The sequence below is a fragment of the Capsicum annuum genome, unplaced genomic scaffold, assembly GCF_002878395.1.
Source record: "Capsicum annuum cultivar UCD-10X-F1 unplaced genomic scaffold, UCD10Xv1.1 ctg999, whole genome shotgun sequence".
Classification (NCBI taxonomy): Eukaryota; Viridiplantae; Streptophyta; class Magnoliopsida; order Solanales; family Solanaceae; genus Capsicum; species Capsicum annuum.
In genome coordinates this window covers 3,064,094-3,086,833 of record NW_025896087.1, presented here as the reverse complement: position 1 = coordinate 3,086,833, position 22,740 = coordinate 3,064,094, and the positions used below count along the sequence as shown (strand labels likewise).

Genomic DNA, 22,740 nt, shown 5'->3' with positions numbered 1-22,740 from the left:
TCAAGGGGGTAAAGTCACATAATGGGGATAGTCAATCTTAATATTATAATATAACCCATTGCAATCTTATCAACATATTTTACTTTTTCACATTAAGTCTACTTACCCATGCACACATTTAGAAAAATTTCAAAATTCCTTTAATAACACTAAGTTTTCCCCCAAGTTAGTCTATACATGTAACTTGCTGACGAATCTACCCTTTTTAGTGTACAACCTATTGATGATTTCTACAACCACCATACATATCAATTCTATGATCCTTTCCTATTTTGAATAAATAATAATCATAGCCAGCCACTTAATTCACAGATTATTGTACAACCTACAAATATTGCTAACACATTAGTCTATCACTATGAAATGGAAAACCATCCCTCAATCAACGGTTATACAACTAAACTAGTTTTCTTATGCAAAAGGCACCCTCGTTACGACTTCTAAGCATGTGACATCATATAACTAACTTAGAGATCTTCTTACTACCAATAGGGTATGACACCTTAGCACATACTACTACTCGGTGGAAATATTGTTCAAACATTCTCACATATATCACTATCCTTAAGCATGACAGCTGCAATAACAATTTTCAACGAGACCGAATATGCTTCATACATTAGGCTCAAACACACGATTGACATAGATAGGGGTATAAACTCAAGCCAATACTCTTTAAAGCACTTATGGACTCCTCTCAAGTCCTTGTGCAATTTCATAATCATTCATGACTAAATCTGAAAGGACTACATCATTTAGATTCTAAGCTTCTTCACTTGAATTGCCTCAACAATGAGACATATCTAAGAACATCAGAGTAGGGAAAGAAATGGGATAACTTTACTTTCTTATAGATGACACCATAGCACAAACTAGTGTATGAAAGAGGAACATTCTGACTTTATAACACGAACTAGAACATTAAGAAAGAGAAACATTCCTAAATACCTTATAGCCTCCTAATTATAAGTGTGGTGTGCAACACACCCGTATGTAGGAATCTACCTGACGTGATTTTCCATACATCTTGGGACCATGAACTGTGCTCTGATACAATGTTTTTCAAGATTCGAGTAGGGGCCCTGGCCGTAATGAGCATTCCTAACCATGAAGGCTCGGATGCCCCTTTCTTTCTGGAAATCATGCATAACATTCATACAGTATGTAGAATTTGCGATAAAAATATACAAAATGGAACCATGGCCAATATCATTACACATGAACAATTTGGAAAGAAATTCTTAATATTGAAACCACATGACACCCATTTGCGAAATGTCTAACATTATAAGATCCAACATATGTCTTAAACAAAACTGGGGCAAGGCCCTAGTCAGACCATGAATCAAAAAAAGCCTTCCAAAATAGAGAAGGTTCACCAACTGTACACTTTTGTCTGACAAATCTATGGTTTAGGAAGATCCCTAGACTGAGTCTCAGACCCTAAAATATAGGGTTTCAATACAATTGTGTTGGTACAAAGAACAATCCCAAAAAAACAAAATATGCATTTTTGTAAAACGAACGTTAGAGCATTTCATAAATCTCATATCATCTTGAAATGGTTGAAAACACATGGGCATAATCTGAAACATTAGAAACACATTCTACAATTCATGACTCTACTCTTTATCTTTCTCGTAGCCAGATGGTACATCCGCCCTCGACTAGGCACTCAAGCCCCCAATCCATGTTTGCCACAAGGGTTGGAGTCTCTACTTCTCTACTACGCCATTGGGCCATCACCAGCATACAATTTCCCTTTCGAGTATCATAAACTCATGTCAGTAAATCATAGTTTCAAAATGAGTCATTTGACTCGTTCCATCTTTGGGTAACCGTCTAACTTGCTTAAACCTAATTTTAGATTCTTTAAATGATATATTCTTTGAAAAGTTCCTTCTTTATAAATCATTCGGGCACATCAAAATGGAGTATCTTCATACCCAAACTTGCAAGTATGTCCCCAAGAAAGACTTTTCATGGTAGGTAAGGATACCACCATACTGAATCAAACCTTGCTTGACATATTAATCAAGCCCCGTGTTGGGTATATAAAAATAAGCACATTCAAATTATTCATTGGGGTCAAATAGATAGAGTGTCTACAGACCGGGCTCTAGACAAAAATCTTTTTCCCCAAAGTTATCACCTAAACAAAAGGTTATACTCTCCACACTAGCATACGAATAATCATGGTTTATGTTATATCCTCCATATTTATCTTTGTTCCCATTTCCAAACATTTTGGTATGAGAACAAGAAGGATAAGATGTAGTATTTCTAGTCTTTGCATATGCGCACTCTTTTCTTCCCATGGGTCGATCTCTTCTATAGGTAGCATAACCAATCACACCACTTTGTATTTTATAAGAAGTACCACAAGATGAGGAAAATGAATCTTCATAACTCACATGTGCACTCTAACCATAACCATTAGAAGCTGCATAAAATGAATGGTTATTCTTTTAATCATCTTCATGATTGGAGTGGGAAGTGTAATGCTCCTCACATGCCCCTTCTACCTCATAAGAACCATCACATGGTTCTTTATCATATTCATAATCTCTATAGGAACTAGGATCATAATTCATCTCATATTGTCTTACGAAATAGTTTCCCTCATTCTCACACAACTTTTGATCATGGCTATATTCAAAGCCTCCATAATCCCCATCTTCGTTATAGTCATAACTTTGTTCTCCACAATCATAGTCCCCAATGTCATAGTCATATATATTCGATGCTACCGAAGACATAATTACGTGTAACTCCTTGTACCTACAAAATGAACAAACAAGATTATTAGTAAAAGTTTCTCACCACACTCCTAAAAATTCTCACCTTTGTAGACTTCACAATTGGATCGACAAATGTTGAAGATTGTTTATACTCTGGTGGTACATAGGGTCGCAATATCTACTTGTGGACAGAATGGATTCTTGTTTGAAATATAAATTAAAACTCAAAAACAAACTGTCAAACTTGAATCAAGAAACAACAACAAAAACAAAAGAGAAAAATGCACAATAAAAAATCTGATTCAAAAGCTAATTAATAAACAAATAGATTATTTATTAGTTTTTAATTAGTGTTTAAGAATAAAAAATGGATTTAAGAATAAAGAAATGAAGTTAAATGGTTGAACCTTACAAAACGTGAGTTGGAATGGTTTGTTTTGTGCTGGAACATGTTTAAGTGGATGTGGAGCTGACCTGGAGAACAAGAGGCATACCTCCAACACATAATCTACTATTTTGAGATACCTTGGTCCTGCTTTAGCAAGCCAGCTGCAGCTCCAAGGAAGATATAAGGCAGTGTTGAAAGTTGCTTTAAGAATGCAACAATTATTTTCTTTTTTTTCTCCAGCTCGTTTTTTGGCATAAAAATCCTTGTTTAATTAGGAGTCCTATCTTTGGAAGGAAACTAATTAATTATTTTAATTTTGGTGGAAATAGGTTGTTTCTTTGTCCTAGTTTTAGTTGTAATAGCAACTATTTAAGTTGCTAAGTTGGTGATCAATTACAGACGGTCTTTTAACTAGAAAATAATTTGTCTCTATGCATATTCTCTTCTTCAAAATCCATCTCTATTCTAGCGACTATATTTTGAATTGAATTCCTGTTATTTCCCTTTAATGGTTTTAAACCACCAATTGGTATTGGAGCTTTAATCTTAAGGGACCTGTGAGTGTGTGCATCAATCTGATCCAGTGGATACCATGAATAGAGAAGAAAATTTTTCTTTAATGCAACCACCAAATTTCAATGGAGAAAGTTATCAAATTTGGATAGTTAGAATACGGACATATCTGCAATCTTTGGATCTATGGGGAGCTGTTGAAGATGAATACGAGATAACTCCCTTCCTGAAAAATCCCATGGTAGCACAGATTAAATCTCACAAGGAGAGAAATACTAGGAAATCAAAGGAAATGGCATGCTTATTTACTGTAGTTTTATCTAATATCCTTACTCGTATCATGTCTCTAAAATTAGTGAAAAAGGTATGGGATTATCTCAAGACTGAGCATGAAGGAGATGAAAGGATTCGAGGGATGCAAATGTTGAATCTGGTACGTGATTTTGGGCTGCAAATGATGAAAGAAAGTGAAACCATAAAGGAGTACTCTGAAAGACTTCTTAATTTAGCAAATCGGATTAGATTGTTGAGTTCCACTTTCAATGATTCAAGGATCATTGACAAAATCCTAGTAATGGCACCTGAAATATTTGAGGCTACCATAAAAACCTTATAATAGGCTAAGGAATTGTCAAAGATCAAACTTGCAGAGCTCTTAAGTTCTTTCCAAGTACAAGAGCAACGATGTGTTATGAGATAAGGAGGAGTTATCGAAGGTGCCATACTAGCCAAGCATCACAATGATGGACGTTCTAAGAAGAAGAAGAATAAGAAGTACCAACCAACTGATAAAGAAGGTGCAGTGCATAACAACAAAAATAAAATAGGTGGTTTCAGAGGAAACTACCCTCCTTGTAAGCATTGCGGCAAGCTCAAACATACACCTTTCAGGTGTTGGGAAAGGCATGATGCTAAGTACACTAAGTGCAATCAGCTTGGGTTGAAGAAATCATCTACATAAACAAAACTTAGCAGCAAGATGTAGAGGCTTGAGTTGTTGTTGAACAGGAAGAAGATTATCTCTTTGTCGCATTATGTTTTACAAAAAGTATCTCAACCGAGTCATGGCTGATCGATAGCGGATGCACAAATCATATGACTTGCAATAAAGATATTTTAAAAATATTTAAGGCATACTAAAGTTACAAAAGTTAGAATTGGCCATGGTTGTTATATTCTAGTTGAACACAATCTGGCACTAAAATAATTTCTGATGTTCTTTATATACCCGATTTGGAGCAGAACTTGTTAAGTATGGGTTAGTTATTAGAAAAAGGTTTCAAATTGTATTTCAAAGATAAACACTGTCAAGGAAGCATCTATACAAGACCTATTTAAAGTCAAAATGAGAGGCAGAAGTTTCTTATTAAATCCACTGGAAGAAGAGCGTGAATTTCACTAGTTGTGTGTAGAGCTACCTCTACTAAAAGAAGAAATCCCACTTGATGATAAATACTGGATTTGTTCTAGTTGCGATTGCAAAGTTGACTGTATTGAGTTGCGTAATGATCTTCAATGAACAGACCATTTTGTCACTGACAACTGGGAGAAAGTATATTCCAAGGAAGCTACTGCTGTTGCGTCTAGGGAGAAGCTAGATGTTATTTTTGGACTTCCATCAGATGACTCAGAGGATGATGACTACAACCCTGAAAATCTAAATCTAAAAAAAAATAATTCCGAATCTGAGAAAGAGGCAAAAATTTCCAAACTTGTTTCTGGCCTTGGAGAACAAGTTTCTTTGCCATTGTCTGGAAAGATGAAAGGTACCCTTAAGAAAAAATTGGCTATTCAAGTAAATGAACAAGTATTGACAGCCAAGAGATTGGCAGAACTGAAGTCACATCTTCTAGATCTTCAGTGAATAGCTATATGAGCACAATTCATGAGCTTACAATAGTTGTGTCACTTAATTTCAAGAAGATAATAGCAAATATCAATCCAAGCTTGGAGAATCATTTAAATGGACAATCAAAGAGCATAAGCAATGAAACACTTTCTAACTTGACAAGTGAAGTCAATTCACTAAAGCAATTGAAGCAGCAACGACTAGAAAGAATTTAAGATCTTGGCAGCTCTCTAATAGAACTTTGAAACCTCATGGAAATTCCAATGGAGGAACAATTGAGGTTTAACCATATCACTTACTTAGTTTCTTTCTCTATTGATGACATAACTAGACAATGATCCATTGCCATTCACGTTATTGAATAGGCTGAAGTAGAAGTTGAGCGTTTAAGTGCTCTAAACACCATTAAGCTGAGAGAATTGATATTTAAGAGACAAAATGAGCTCGAGGAAATCTACAGGAGTTTTCATATGGATATAGATAGTGAGACTGCTTGCCAGAGTTTAATCCATCTTATGGAGTATGGAAGTGATCTCTCTGGTCTACTTTCAAGCATGGATGATCAGGTGGTGAAAGCCAAAGAGGAAGCTGCTAGCAAGAAAACTATTTTGGATAAAATAGAGAAGTGGAAACATGCATCCCAAGAGGAAAGATGGCTTGATGAGTATGAAAAGGATGAAAATCATTACAGCTCTAGGGAAAGGTGTCCACATCAATTTAAAACATTCAGAAAAGCACGTATTTTTGTCAGCAAAATACTATGCCCCATTGAGTACTTGGCTACCAAGATAAAGACCTGGGAGAAGGAGAGAGGAATTACATTTTTTTTATCACAAAGCACTAGGGCTCAGAAAGATACTGTGTGATTTACATATGGAACAGAATGACAGTAGTGAGATTCTAGTTAATAACCATGCAGCTATTGCAATCTCAAACAATCCGGTGTTTCATAGGAAGACAAATCATTTCAACATCAAGTTCTATTTCTTGGGAGAAGTGCAGCAAAAGGGAGAAGTAACTCTGATCTACTACAAGTTTGAAAACCAGCTACCAGACCTGTTCACTAAGCTACTTCCAGTCATCAAGTTCGAGCTTCTAAAGCAAAGAATTGGTGTTTTTATTTCATAAAGCACGGAGGAGTGTTGAAAGTTGCTTTAAGTATGCGACTGTTTTTTTCTTTTTCCTCCAGCTCTTATTTTAACGTACAAATCCTAGTTAAATTAGGAGTCCAATCTTTGGTAGGAAACTAATTAATTATTTTAATTTTAGTAGAAATAGGTTGTTTCTTTGTCCAATTTTTAGTTGTAATAGCAACTATTTAAGTTGCTAAGTTGGTGATGAATTACCGATGGTGTTTTATCAAGAAAATAATTAGTCTCTCTGCATATTCTCTTCTTCAAACTCCATCTTTGTTTTAGCGGCTAGCTTTTGAATTGAATTCCTCTTTTTCCCATTAACGGTTTTAAACCAACAAGCAGATCGGCCGAAATTCAGCTTGTACAAGGCCAAAAAATGTGCTTTTATGGTCCCTTCTTTTTCCTTTTCTCTTGGAATATTCTTTAATACTCTGAATATGCTTTTGTACCAACACTTTTTCCAAATTTTCTTCCTCTTACTTGGATCAAACAACAACTTTTTGATAAATTAGGATCTTGAGGATATGAAGACCTCAAGAACAATGTGAACACCAAAAATTTCCAACTCTTTAACCATTTCTTGGAATAAGATGAAGTTTTAAACTCAAGAAATTTTCAACCTTTTAAACACATTCCAAACATCTTTAAGCCTTAATATTCAACCAATTGCTTCATATTTTCAAAATCATTTTATATTTGTTCAAGCTTCAAAAACACAAATGTAACACCCTAACTAAAGATAAGGGTCCCATATCAGAAAAACACAGGAGTATGCTAGGTATATAAGTAATAAAATCCTTACTCCCTAGTGACACGTTTTAAAGCCGTGCAGGCCTAGGCCCAGGCACAGAATAGGTAATATCACTAGTGTGTTGGGCCGTCACTGGGGTCTATTAGGCCTTAATTGTTTGGGTTCCCCGTTGAGGCCAGGGATATAGCTTGGGTCATGACAAGAATTGTGTCAGAGCCACTCCAATGTCAGCCTTGTCAATATGGGCCAGGGTTCAAACTAAGTTTGGGAAAATCCTAGTATGGCAGGAAAAAACTCAATCCTGAGTCTAGACAATTCCCATTCAGTGGTGTGAACCACAACAAGGACGCTGAGTCCATAATGGGGGTGTATGTAACACCCCAACTTATGATAAAGAGTTCTACATCAGCAAAACACAAAAAGATATTGGGTATATAAGTAAGAAAAACTTTACTCCATAGTGATGCATTTAAAGCCGAGCGGGGCTGGGCCTAGAGCTGACAATATCATTAGTGGGTTGGGCCGTTACAGGGGTCTCTCCGACCTTGATGGTTTGGAATGCCCATCCCGGCCAGGGCCCCTGCTCGTATTGTGATGTGAAATTTTGAAGTTTCTCCAAATGGGACAAAAATTTAACCCATTGTTCCTATCAATATAGTGAACACTTCTCCAAAAATTTCAACCTCAAATTTCAACAAAAAATCCATTGAACTAAGAACTCTTTTCTTCAAGTTCATGACAACAATGGTGGGCTCTTTGCAAAGTTACTCAATCAAGCCATAAATATCAAGGTTACAACCCTAATAATACTTGAGGGAGAAACTATTATAGAAACAACAAAAATGGCTCACAAACACAATTTTTTTGTCTTTTTTTTATCTAGAATGTTTTTGACATTTTTTAATTTTTTAATTTTCTATCTAGAGATACCCAAGATAGACTTCATGGGAATAAAATAAAGCTAGGATATGATACCTAAACATACAAGATTGAACCACGGAAACTAAAAACAAACACAAGCACTAAAGAATTGACGAAATTAAAATACGAAAAGTAAAGAGATAAAAGGGTAGATTGAGAAAGATAATATATAGAAAAAAGATGATTAAAGAATTAACAACTAAAGAGTATGGTAAACTCTTAAACCCCTAATTCAACTATCAACAAGCACCAATCGCTTAACCTAAATGCAAGGGAATCAATACGCCCTTACACCCACCATTTCTAAGAAAAATGCAACTTAAGCTTTTCCAATCTCTCAAACACTCTCTCTCAAGTGTTTTTATCGTTCGATAAACATCAAAAATATAAGAAAATAACCGAAGATAGCTAGTATTTATAGTCTTGGGATATTTGTTACATATGTTGTTCTAGTGCAGGCCACTTTGGCATCTGATTACGCAGATGGGGTAAAACTTGAGCTCTTATGGGGAGTTTAAGCAAATGGTTTGACCTACTTTAAGCAGGTAGGGCACACCATTGGCGCCGGTGGGGCACAAGTCCCTTCCAGGGGGCTTTTTAGCCCTCTTACACCCTCCTTTGACCTATTCAGGGCCCCTTAACCCTTCCTGTATTTTCTAGGAACTCTAAAACACTCCTTAAATGGTATGTAGATGCCTTGGAACACATTTAATTTCTTTAATATCATGGGAGTGCCAGTAGCCCTTGGGCTGGTTTCCTTGTTAAGGTCTTGGGATGAATTCATCTCCCGGCTCAAAGCTATCTTCCACACATGGTGTTGTCTTCTTGAGAGCTTGAAAATGGTTCCACAAACATATCCCTGCCCACCATATATGCCATGGCTTGGTACCTTTTTATTGACCTTGGGTTATAGTCCTTTAAATTTTGATACCGTTTTGGATTGTATCACAATCCAACTGATATTTCAGAACTAATGACATCATAATATTTACCAAGGGATATTTTATGAAAGGGTATTGATCAAAGTCAACACTAGGCAAAAAACTCCAACTTCCCATCAAACTATCTAAAACACATTCGATCACCTTGAGATCTAAACCAACCACGCTACTGATCCAAAATCTACTTTGTGGAGCTGATAAAACTGGCAAAATTCTCATCCGATGCCTAAATCTCTAAATTTTAATTAAAGTCAACTCTACCAATTTTAAAATCTTCCATAGTAAAAGTAGAATCACATAAAATACAACCAAATGCCTCAAAAACTATGCCACCTACTCCCACAGACTACAAACACTAATGTTCAAATAACAAGAAGGGTAAAACAATAAAATGCACAAGATTTTTGTTTTCATTACCTTTGACCTAAAATTTATTCTTGGGTATACTGCAACAATATGTTGCTTGTTTGGTTTGCATAATTCTCATTTTGAATTCCTTAATGGATACTTTAAACACTTTGACGTATGAGGTGTCAACACAATCTAAGGAGTTCTATGGGGAGAAACAAGATGACTATTAACAACAACTAATCTCTGTAGGGAATGACCAAACTATGGGTAAAATGATGGCCTCAATTCTAGTGCACTCCACCAATAATGTCTAAATGGTGGTGAGAGATCGAAGAGTTGGGAAAACATGGTATGATAAGAGAAGGTTACATCCCCTTTGAGCTTTAGTAGCTACTACATATGTATCTAACCGAGCCTTTGTAGTTCCACCATTAGTTGCAGGACATATTATGACTTAGATGAGTACTCCAAATAATAACATTGCACACAATGATCATCTTAATAACCTTGGAACTAATAAATTTTAAGGTTGGACTATCTTACATATTCAACACTTTTAGGAATTATAAGTTGCTGGAGGTAGTCATCCTTCTCATCATATTCTACAAGATGCAGATTCTTTTGAGGAAAGTGAAGAAGATGAATTGCTAGATAACTGTATTTGAAATATTTCTAGGGACGTCAACATATCTCCTAGAAGACAAAGAAATAGGAAATGTAATAATAGAAACAAATGTTCTAGTAAACAACATAATTGAGATGCTAAAGTCTCTGAGGAGTTTATGTCAAAAGAACTACTGATGATATTCTGCAAATAAGAAGGTCATAAGGTTCAAAAGAATTAAGAAGAAGAACTAAAGTACTTTCAAGACCAGTTGATTAAGTTGGAGGAAGTAGACAATGGGAAGAACCAGATTGATAGATCGACAAAATGTATGGAAGATCAAGAAGGTCATCACAAATTTTGAGCGGTTTGTCCTGAGATTGGTATTGCCATCCGCTGACATTTTCAAGCATGTTTTTGGCTACGGGATGATATGCATGGCTAATAAATATAAAGAAATAGAACACACAACATGTTAAGTCATGGGATTCTATTGAAGAGAACATTTCTAAAACTAGTGGAAAACTTATGTTTAGATGTTATTATGAATTTGTAGTTGTTATCATACCCACTCCATTCTTGGGGCTTCCTAAAGAGCCATTGCAAAGCACATATAAGAATCAATCTGATCCTCTCCTTTTTTTTCATAGGTTTAGCAATACATTAAATCCTTCCTCCAAAGTAGCTTTCTTATTGACTTCATAATTCAAGAGCTTTGACATTTCGTATCTTCTACTCGGGTTGTAATTATTAATCTCTATGAAAGCTATTGTGACAGATTTATGAACTTCCTCACCTTAATTTCTTCAAGAATTTTTACTTTTCATTGTTATCAGCTATCTAATACAATCCAAATTGCCTCCGAATCTTTCGATAGGATATTTATGGTGCTAGAGGTACTTGAAGACATCATAATTTCATCAAAAGGGTATAGGGCAGCTGAATAGATTTTGAGGCCTAAAGTAAAATGCTTGACAGAGGTTTTGTTCAAAAGAGTTGACAACTTGATGCTAATTTTTTAAAAAAAATATTTTAATATAACTGACTTAATTCTTGAAATTGAAAAAAATATTTATTTCATTACTTTTGTTTTGATAATGAAGATATGAAAACTCTTGAGAGAGTGAGTGATAGCTTGAAAAAGCTTTTGTTGACATTTGTTTAGAAACGGTGCTTGTAAGGACGCTTCAACTCCCTTGCGGTCGAAAAAAGAGATTAGTTGCTTGTTGGTAATTGATTTGGTATATTTTTTAGTTTAATATACTCATTAGTTCTTATTTCTTTCTATCTTCTTGTGATAATCTATCTATCTGCCTATCATCTATCTTTTTATCCAATTACATTTCGTATTTCAATTTTGTCATTTCTTTAGTATTTGTATTTGTTCTTGTCTTTGTAGATTACTTTCGTATAATTTGGCTTCAGAGCCGAGCTTGATTTCATTCTCACAAAGTACATCTTGGGTCTTGTTGTCTTGAAAAATAAATAAAACATAATTTTTTTTACTATTCACATTTTTAGGGTTAGGTCAAAATTTGATTCTTTGAATTAATTGTTTTATTGAATGTCTAGTGTTAGATTCTTGTTCTCTAACACTATAGGATTCTAAGGATCGAATTTGAGCTAAATCAGAGCAATATTAAAGATTTTACGATTTATAAGAACTTGAGTTTGAAGAAAAGAAAGTGGGTTGAAAATCCTGAAAATTTGGTGAAGAATATGAGCTAAATGATGTTTATAATGACTTTGGAATTTTAAAAGTTCCTAGATTCAAAATGTCAACTCATTCTGAGCTAACGTGGAGAAGTTGAAATTTTTTGCGTTCTTGGAAAAATTTATGCCACAACAAGTACAAACTACCAACTAAGCAAGCTGCCCGGCTGACCTACCCTTGGTCTGTGTTTGGACTGCTGCAGCAGCTCAAAAATAGCCCAAGACAGTGGGTTCTGCATATGACATATTCTTGGCCTGCTCTAGGGCTGCTCCAAACCTGCTAAAGTAGGTTAAGACAGCCTCACATGCACTTGGCATGCACTAGGGATGCCCCCAAGCTGCCTTAGTCACTTTCAAACACAATTCAACAACATCTCACCAACACAATTCAACACTACAACACTCCTTTATCTCAGGTTTGATTCATCTAGTTTCATTTCTTGATTCGTATTTTCATCTCTTAATTCTTAAAATTCTCAACAACTAGTAATTTACCTAGTAAGTTTATTGATTAGCTCTTGAGTCTGTTTCTTTCTTCGTCCTATTTTATTTGAGTTTTTATAGTTTTTAATTCATCGAAGATTCATCGCTCATGTCCGTATATATTTTTGTTGAGTCATTTCAAATAAAAATTCAATCCAGTGACAAGTAGCAACTAACACTACAACAAGAAAAATAGCCTATAAGGAAGGGAAATCTGGTCCCAAAAAGTCCTAATCTTGTCCCAATTGGTTTTTTAGGATGGGAAAAAACCGGTCGAGTCCCGTCCTAACAGGCTCCACTGCAAAAGCTCTATAGGGATGGCGCAATAAAGCCGGTACTACAAAACCTTTTGAGATGGCCATAAATTCTATTCTAATTATCCTTTTGTGGTGATATATCTCATCCCAAATAGACTAACTACCTTGTCCTAGTTATCCTTTTGCGACAATATATCTCTTCCCAAATAAACTAACTACCTGATCCTAATTATCTTTTAGCGACGGTATATCTCATCCCAAATAGACTAACTACGTGGTCATAATTATATTTTAGCGACGATATATCTCATCTCAAATAGACTAACTGCTTGGTCATAATTATCTTTTAGTGATGACATATCTCGTCTCAACTAGACTAACTACCTGGTCCTAAATTATCTTTTAGAGATGAGAAATACTTGGTCCTAAATTATCTTTTAGGGACGAGAAAAATTCTTTTCCTAGATCAACCTTTAAGGACGAGCAAAATCCCGTCGTAGATCAACTTTTAAAGACGAAAGTAATAAGAAGAATCATCTTAGAGAGGAAAAGTTGTGAAAATGCTTGGGGTATTGAATTCATGGTTCATACTAGTGTTATAATGTTATGTGTAGTAAGTTGTGATTCAAGTTAGTCTTGAACATAGTGAGAGAATTTAGTTCAGATCAGACGTTAGTATATGAAGTTATATGAACCCGTATGAGCATGGTATTAAAGGGGAGAAAGTAAGTTGAAAAGAGTATTTCAGAAGTGTTTCTAAGTTTGAAAAACTAGCAGTTGCATTGTCTTAGGCCTAGTAATTCTAAACTAGTTTATGTTTAAGAAGCCTATGTTCCATGTTACAAAGTTATAGCTATACTGATAATTCCTTCTTCAAATATCTCACGAAGACCATACCCAAGATTCAGTTTCCCTAATGTTATTATAACCTCCTGCTAAGAGTGTTGAAGAAATATTCCAGTTAAGTATAAGCGTTCAATATAATTCAGTCCGAATAGATAGCAATTTAGTTTAGTAATCAGACAGAGAAGTTCCCACGGTTTTTCTATCTTTCCTATTCTTAAGGTAATTTATTCACGTCCATGCAAGTTGCAAATTCAGTTTAGTCCAAGCATCATGTTTATGATTCAGCTATTTAGTCATGACTCAGTTCATAAGTGCTCAAAGCATAACCTCAGTTTTCCAAGTATACCAGCTCAGATAGTGTAGCACCCTTTGTACAATCTTAGTCTCATTGTCTCATGATTTGTGCCTGAATAATTTATCACTTCGCAGTTCTATATTAATGATTGTATCATGGAAATCTCAAGTGATTTCTAAACTCCTAGCATGAATTAGTTTCCTGATGGTCAATAAGTTAAGTCAACTCAGAATTCAGCTTCATGATAGAATTTCTAAAGTTTCAGCTCAGCTATATTCTTTGTTAAAAGACACATTATTCCATACTTTAAAGTTTCAATAAGTTCCTACCCATCATTCGAGGACGAATGATTCCTAGGGGGAGATATTGTAATATCCCGTATACTTCTAAACTAGAAAATGAACCGTTCTTCCTATGTGTAAAACCTCTAATCTTGAAATTCATAATTGAGTACATTACTTACAATGAGTATCCTAGTGAAAAGAGAGCTTGTCATCTGTTTAACGTTTTCATAGGATTCAATTAAGGTAATGCAAGTTAAGAGCTTTTGAATCCATCAAGTTTTAGTGTTTGATTTCACAAGGGGAATCTTTGAACAAGTATAACTTGATTTATGTGTGTTATTTTGGCATATTTAGACCAACCAAATTGTAGAGAATCGAATTAGCTTTCCAACGATACCAATTTTGCCTTAGTCCAATACCTAAGCAAAAAAGTTATGTCCATTTTCGTGAGAGGCAGTAAGGGTATGCGATCGGTTAGGCGCCTCCCAACTAAACTTAGGCGTGGTTAGGCGCCGACCAACCGAGCTTGTGCAATTACTTGAGCACCGCCTAAGTCAACTCCAAGTGCCAAAAACACTCTTTTTTGACTTATATCAAGGGTGTTGATGTCATTTCATGCCCCGAAACCATCCCTAATCACTCCAAATCATTATAAGGGACTTTAAACACATTATTTACAATCCCTCATCCCTAAATCAGTCAAGTTAGGATCCCAAACCCTTTCCCTCTTCACAAGAACAAAATCTAAGTTTACCTCTCAAAAATCAAGAAGTTAAGCTCTGAATTCAAAGTTCTCTACAAGGATTCTTTCAATCAAGCTTGAAGGTCCAATCTTTCAACAATTTTATCACCATTAAGGTATGTGGGGTTTGAACAAGAACAATCCTTTCGATCTAGTGCCCAAAACTAGATTTTTACTATAAAAGCTATTTGATTTTATAAGTTTTCCCATGAAATTGAAGTTGAATTTATACACTATGTTGTTGTTCATGAGATTATGAGATTTTCAAAGCTTTAGTAGTTGAAATTAATGAGAATGTTGATATTATTGTGCAATAAGCTGAAATTTCCCGATTTCCAAATGATTTATGCATATTTATGATATAAAGATAAGTTTTGAGATATTATATATTGATATTGACTTATGGGTCATTACGCCCTATTTTAGAATGTGATTTTGAGAACTTTTATGCTACATGCACCCAATGAATTGATTATTTTGAAGAAATTTAGAAAGATTTGACCTTTTGGTCATACGAGAGTTGGAATCCACTTCACAATATGAGATTATAGATTTTATAATTAATTTCCTTATGAATCATGAGATTACTTTTAACATGAATTTTCTTGACATTTTGAGCATAAGACTGGAATTAGGATTTAGCACCGATTTGGGTAAGTTACTCCGATTTCATACCCTAGAACTACGTGCCACCGTAGGTTGCGATATTTATTTCCACTATGCATGGATAACTGAGATAGTGATCACTGAGATAGATTGTTCTATTCCGATGGAAAGGGTAGAACAGCCCTAACCTTATGGGGGATAGTCGTGAGACACTATGGATGCTCATATGGTGTACATGTCGGTTAGAAGAACCTCCCTAATATATGTCCCCCACTCTAAAAAATATTTTAGTTCTTTAAAGTCTTGAGATAAAGTATTTTCCATGCAGCATAAGCTTTCAGATTTCTAAAGCCTTAGGCAAAGTACTTTCCAGATTTCAAAAACTAAGTGTAAAAGCTCACAACTTATTCAGATATTATTTTACTTAATATTTCAGTTATAGAATTACAGTTTTAGCTTTCAGAAATAAAGGAGAGCCTTTTTCACTTAGCCTATATGATTTGAGAATAAGAAAAGAATACAGTTTTCTGAACTAAGTGTAATGGCTCACAAGATTTATGCTACATGCTTTACTATTCATGATTTATGATCTTTAGATTTCTGATTTCTTAATCCTATGTAAGTCATTTACATCTAGCATGCATTGTTTTACAATGGTGATTATGAGATATATTTTACTTATATCATGCACCCCATATACTCAGTACATCCTCAAAGTACTGATCCACATATATGTCTGTGTGCTACATTGTCTCATAATGTAGGTATCAGTTTAGTTATAGCATGCATACCATATTCAGACAGTTTGCAGATTCCATCCAGCTGATGATATGTCCTCCTACTTCGGGGACTTCAGTTAGGCTTATTTATGTTCTTTATTTTCTTATTCCTATTTATTGATTAGTGGTAGTTCGAGGCATGTCCCTACTATCTATACTCAATATTGTAGAGGCTTCATAGATGTCGATTAGAGTAAGTTATGTAAACTTTAGTTATGTCCTTTAGTTTTATCGGTATGTAAAGTTGTATTCGTATTGTATCATAATTATTATGTTTCCGCAAAGCAAATTCAGTATTTATTACATATTTAATCAGTTGCTTAATAGTATGCCGTTAGAAGGGTTATCTTGGGATCACTTGTGGTCCTAAGCACCGTGTGAAATCTAGAGATAGATTTTCGGGGTGTTACACCCAATGTAAGGTGTGATATCATGTACACAGGTCATAAATACCACACCTCATATCGACAAATATGAGTTTCCAGTTATGGTCCCCCCGGGACCTTCACCTTCCACGGTTTAGCTATACATTCCCATTTAATGCCCAATTAAAACCATTTCCAAATAGCCAACCAATCCATTCAACATTTATTTACCAAGGCCATTTAGTAGTGGTATTGCCATACCGATCATACTTGCAAGTACTATCCATAGCCAACCATATGTAGGTATAGAATACCTTTAGGTGCACTTCCAATTACCATATTAAATTTACTTGGGGGAATTCATACCCCACAAACATAACCAATTAGCTATGTACCTATTCAAACCATTTAAATCATGCATAAATCCCTTACCAAGTTTGAAACAAGCAAGTTTAAAAGTAATTAATGTAATAAACATATCTTTATAAGCATTTTACCAAACATTAAGGGCATAGTATATATCCAAAACCAATTTTAGTTACCAATAACCATTCCATGAAATTCAATTATCCAAAACAACCATTAATGCATATAAAAGCATAATTAAAATCCTGGAAACCCATAACCAACCATTTATAACAAAACCCCCAAATCATATTTGAAAATCCAAAAGTACACAATAATGAAATCATGAAAACCAATCGTAAAAATCATGCCTTTATTTTGAAACTAACAATGAGGGAAGATAACATGCCTTATATAGAAGAATTGATGGAAAGAAATTACCAAAGCAAGCCCCAAATTAGTCCTAAAGATGAAACCCTAGCTCTTCCTTGCCCTAAAGTTTTTGAGAAGATTGTTGATTGTTTATAAAGAGTTTCCAAGTGTTAAAGATAGAAATAGTATATTAAATACACTCCTAAATAGGTTAGAAGTCGTGGGGTCTTAATAGAGTACGTAGGGAAATATTCAGAATACCCCCACTTAAGTTGCCCAAAAATTCTGTCACAGGGATACGACTGACCCATACGAGTCATACCTTTCTAGTACGAGTGGTACCCACCACTCGTATCCAACCTCAACCCTTGGACCTAACACTTCCCGGCATGCAACTCATCTAACCAAGTCATATCTAAAGTATACGATCCATACCTTCATAATGAAATACCAAGAGATTTAAACACTGACCTCTATACTATTACTAGATATGACTCGTACCCAACCATACAACTCTTATCCCCCAAGTCGTATCTATTTGAGTAACCAAAAAATTCCATCCACCTATATTGGTCAAAATACGACTGGACCATACAACTCATACCCTAGCATACGGCTCACAGCCATGAGTTGTATTAGGTCTGGCGAAAGGAATTCAAGAAAATTTTCTAAGGATCAAAACCTAGGATCTACCACCACAATAGCCATCCATAATTTGGGACAAGACCCCAAAACATCAGCAAACATAATTTTTAGTGTTGGCCTCCTTGGGACTACACTTTCTCGGTGAAGCTACACAATTTCCTTTAAGACTAATAACAATATTTTAACATACCATTATGCATGGATTTTTCCATCAAGGCATTTTGAAATTGGTATCATCATACCAAGACCTTCAATCCATTCATATTATGTTATTCCATTCCATTAAACCGTTTAAACTCTAAATTTGAACTCAAAAATCCAATGTAAACAATTTTCCACTAACTCCATACCATTTCCATATAACCATGCAATGTTTCAAAATATGGGTTAAACACTATGAAAATATCTACCAAAAAATAAACTCGGAAAGTGGGTTAAGGTTCATAGTTTTATTATGCAAAAACCATAAACATTATGAAACCATGTTACCAAATGCCACGCTTATCATATGTCATAATTTCAGTTTATAATCCACCAATTTCTTCACATAAAAATCATATTCACACAGAAAATCCATTAAAATAATAGGAAAATCAACATTGAGAATTTAACTACAAAACCAGATCAATCCTAGTTTCAAACCATTATTAAAGAATACGTCAAATCAAGTAAACTTATGCAATATAGCAATAGTTAAAGTAGGGAGTGTCTAGAATGCTATTTTGATGGAAGGATTCTAAGAAAACCTTGAAGTTGAACTTTGGGAAGAAACCGTAGTTTTGTTTCACTTATGAGTGAAAAGGAGAAAGAGTAATGAAAAACTGATAATTGATGAGTAAATAGTACTTATAGAGTGATTTACGGTGTAGGGTGTGGTTTGAGGTAATGAAAAGACCCAAATACCTCTATAGAAACTGAAAAAGATTGAAGAAATTTCACAGTTAACAGTGAGAGTTTTTAGCCTATCATCTAGTTAACGGCTCGTTAATTCAGGTTGTCAACCTCTAGCCACTTTTGGTCTTTACTTCTTAAGGTTGATGATGGGGTTGATAGACCTTCAACTAGTTGATGACTCATCAACTCAGGTCTTCAACCCCTGGATGATTTTAAGTTTTTACTACCTAAGGTTGTTGACTTTAGTTGACCTCTCGTCAACCCCCATCGTCAACCTCTCATAAAGAGACACTCTCGCATAAAATGAGCATGACTTTCTACTTGTATTTGACTTAAGACAAAATCAGATGAATTATAAAGAAAACTCAAAGATCTTCATTTGTTATATAGTTGGTCATCTAACTTGTTATATTTTAGGGTAATGGTCGTTGGAAGTTGGCCCAAGTTAAACGTACACTAAAACTCAATCAGTAGAGAAGTTCTCAACTCAACTTTGAGTTACTCAATTCATCTATAAAAATACTCCCACAGTATAGAATTTATCGTCACACTTATAATTATATAGAAATCATTGGGTTTGTGTCTATACATGGAGAACGATAGTTTGAATTCTAGCCCCAAAATGTGGGTTACACACATACTATTTTGATTCTATAGGGACAACATTAATATAGTTAGAGTATAAAAGGAGGTGCACTTCATCTTTATACATTGGCAAAGAGTACTCGTAGATTCTCCAACCATAATCATCGCCATACTTCGATCGCAAAGTGACCATCATGTGAGTGCATGTATTTAAATCAAGTTATAATCCCTATGAGAACATGACTTTTCTAGTAGGTTCACTTTGGCAGTGTTACCTCTGTCGAACATAGTGAATTGGTTATTTTCCCTATTTATGTTCTCAAGTATCATTTTGTTCTTATTTTATTTGAGGATATATGTATACCTCTCCCTAAACATTTCACCAAACCTCTTAGCAATCAAATTGAATAAGGATCCCATAAGGTTTTCCTTTTCATCTATCAATATAGCACTGAACTACTCAGCAATATTTTTTATTATCACATCATACCTATTACCAACAAAATATGTGTACTCCACTTTTCAAAACCAAGTTCATGCTTAAGCACTGCAGCTATCTTGAGGCAATAGCTCTTGAATTCCATAAAATAATAGCTAAAATCCATAAGAAATATGCCTTTTATGTGTGGTAGCATAGATAGAGGTAGTCTCCATATTGGTAATTTATCTAAATATTTTCAACTAGGTTCCGCATGCAATTATTTTGATGATCATAATTGTAATCCCTCACAATGTTGTTGATGATGCTCTTGTGCCTATCAGAGATAAAGCACAAATCTGGTTTATCAATCACTATAGACTTCAGTTTCTCCAAGAAGTACGTCCAAGATGTATTGTTCTCTTTGTCCACAACACAAAATGCAATTGGATAAATATAGTTCTCTATATCCTGTCCAACAATTCTTAATAGCACGCCATCTTACTTACTATGTAAATGAGTACAATCAACCACAATTATCTTTCTTATGTGGGTGAATCCCTGATGTAACCATCAAAGTCTAAAAATCTGCATGTGAACCTACAAATAACCTTGTTTACAATGATAGAAAGGGTATAACTAACATTAAGTGCATTGATCATGTAGGAAAAAGAAAACAAGCAAGAATACTTGTGCTATGGTGTCCCTCAAACCATTTTTTTGGCAATAACACCTCTCATCCAATATTTTTAGTATCTTGGACTATAATAAAAGTCCCTAAAAACAACTCTTTGAATCTCTCTACTGTTTTAACCCTTATCATGACAAAATAAATTTGGTTGAGATTTTCTAATGACTACCCATGGCATGTTGAGTGCTGCAAATATAATCACTAACGTAATTGTAGATGCAAAATCTTCTCGGTTATTCAAACTTCCTTTCCCTCAAAATTGAGCATAATTAGGAGATATATTAAAACACACTGGTTTTTTTGTCCTTATAAAATTTCCTGGATTTCTGGTTTGTGGGCATCATACGACTAGGGGGTACTAGTTGTATGATGGGGTATGGTTGTCATGGTCTTAGTCGTAGGCTAACCAGTATTGGTTAGTGGGTTGGATTGGTTTCAGTCCAAGGTATGGTAAGGGCATACTAGCCATACCTTAGGATACGAGTGGTATGTTGCCAATCATATCTTACCCAGTGTTGGATGGTAGGCTTATGGTTTTCAAAATAGATACAAATATGGGTACCAATCTATCACAACCCGAACCAGGCCCTAGCCGTGATGAGTATTCCAAACCATCAAGGCTCGAAACACCCCTTATCTATTTGGCAATCATGCACATGACTTATATGAAAAAAAAGTGGGAGATACACTATATAACAAAAACATGGTAAAGAATCATATGAAAACAATAATGGGAAATAATGTCCCACAATCTCAATCAACATCTCTATAACATCTGCGAAATCTCTACTACATGACTAAAACAAATATCTATCTGAAAACTGGGACAAGGCCCTCAGTAGACCCAAAAATAATAAATGATAAATGAAACTGCTAGCTATCAGGCCTTCCAAAATATAGAAGGCTCACCAAGTGAATCTGCGAATCTGTCTTAGGAAATCTACTGATTTTATAGACACCTAGACTGTTCCTCTGAACCTGGGAGGGAAGGGGGTTAATACAAAAGAACTGGTGCACAGAGATATCAAAACAAAACATAATATTTTTATAAAATATAGTTGAGAGCCATTATAAAGCAGTTTCATATCAAATCATTTGAAAACACATGGGTGTAATGTAATTATTTTCAACAACAATGCAATGCAGCTGAGCTAGGTGGAATACCCTACATATCATATTTACACAAACTATCAAACCTCGGTTGCTACCGAGATTAGAGTGTAAGTGAGGGAAAGACATATAAGATTACACAGCAGGGTGTCTCGACCCAATGGTAGTGCACAAGATCACAAAGCAGGGCTTCTAACCATAGTCCCAATTTAGGAATAACATAAAGCCAGGTATGCAAGATCACAAAGCAGGGTACCAAATTCCCATGTTGGCAAACACAGTTTCCAGCGATAAGCCCTTACACTCAAACACCTTCTTCGGTCATCCACCTATCTCATGAAAAATCAATGCATTCAAATTTCATCTGATTCAATCACATATCATATTCTGTAGGGTATCGTCATACCCGACTAGGAAGCCATCAATATCACATCATTTTTCTCATTCAACCACTGTATTCAACATGTTTCAACACAAATAGCCCTCTCGTTTTCAAGTCAAAATCATATCAATTCTCAAAACATTTCATGTCATGCTTTTCAAGATGTTTTCAAACAATTTACATCATATGAATATTTAAAACAAATTCACATCAAGAGAGGGATTCCATATCATTTATGCTCTAAAGTTAAAATCTTTTTGGAATACATGCATATACATATACATATATTATATATCAAATCACTTTGGAATTAGGCCTAAAGACCAAATCAATATCATAAAGATGCTTGAAACATGTTTATATTCATAATTTCAAAACCCTCATTTTTAAAACATGAATTTTTAAGCCCATGATATTTTTGAGATAACCCCACGTACCTCTATATGCGAATATGATAGGTGCTTCTTGAAGCCTACGTTATGGGGATTCCAAATCTTCAATTTGTTTTGAAAACTCATGGTTGAATCTTGAGTTATTGAGGTTTTTATTTTGAAACCCTAAGGGGTGTTCTTGAGAGAAAATTTGAGAAAAGGATTATATTTTGATGAATTGGGGGCTAAATCTGGTGTTATAGGAGAAATTTGGATGAGGTGAAATGACCAAAATGCCCGTAAGAAAACAAACAAATACAAAATTATCCCTCAGTTGACAAGCTGATAGGCTGAAGTAAAAC

General features: G+C 34.9%; 1 pseudogene; it reads left to right on the top strand.

Annotated features, from left to right (window-relative positions):
• Window positions 1-3,721: 3,721 nt before the first annotated feature.
• LOC124895861 lies at window positions 3,722-6,357 on the top strand (annotated as a pseudogene).
• Window positions 6,358-22,740: the final 16,383 nt, after the last annotated feature.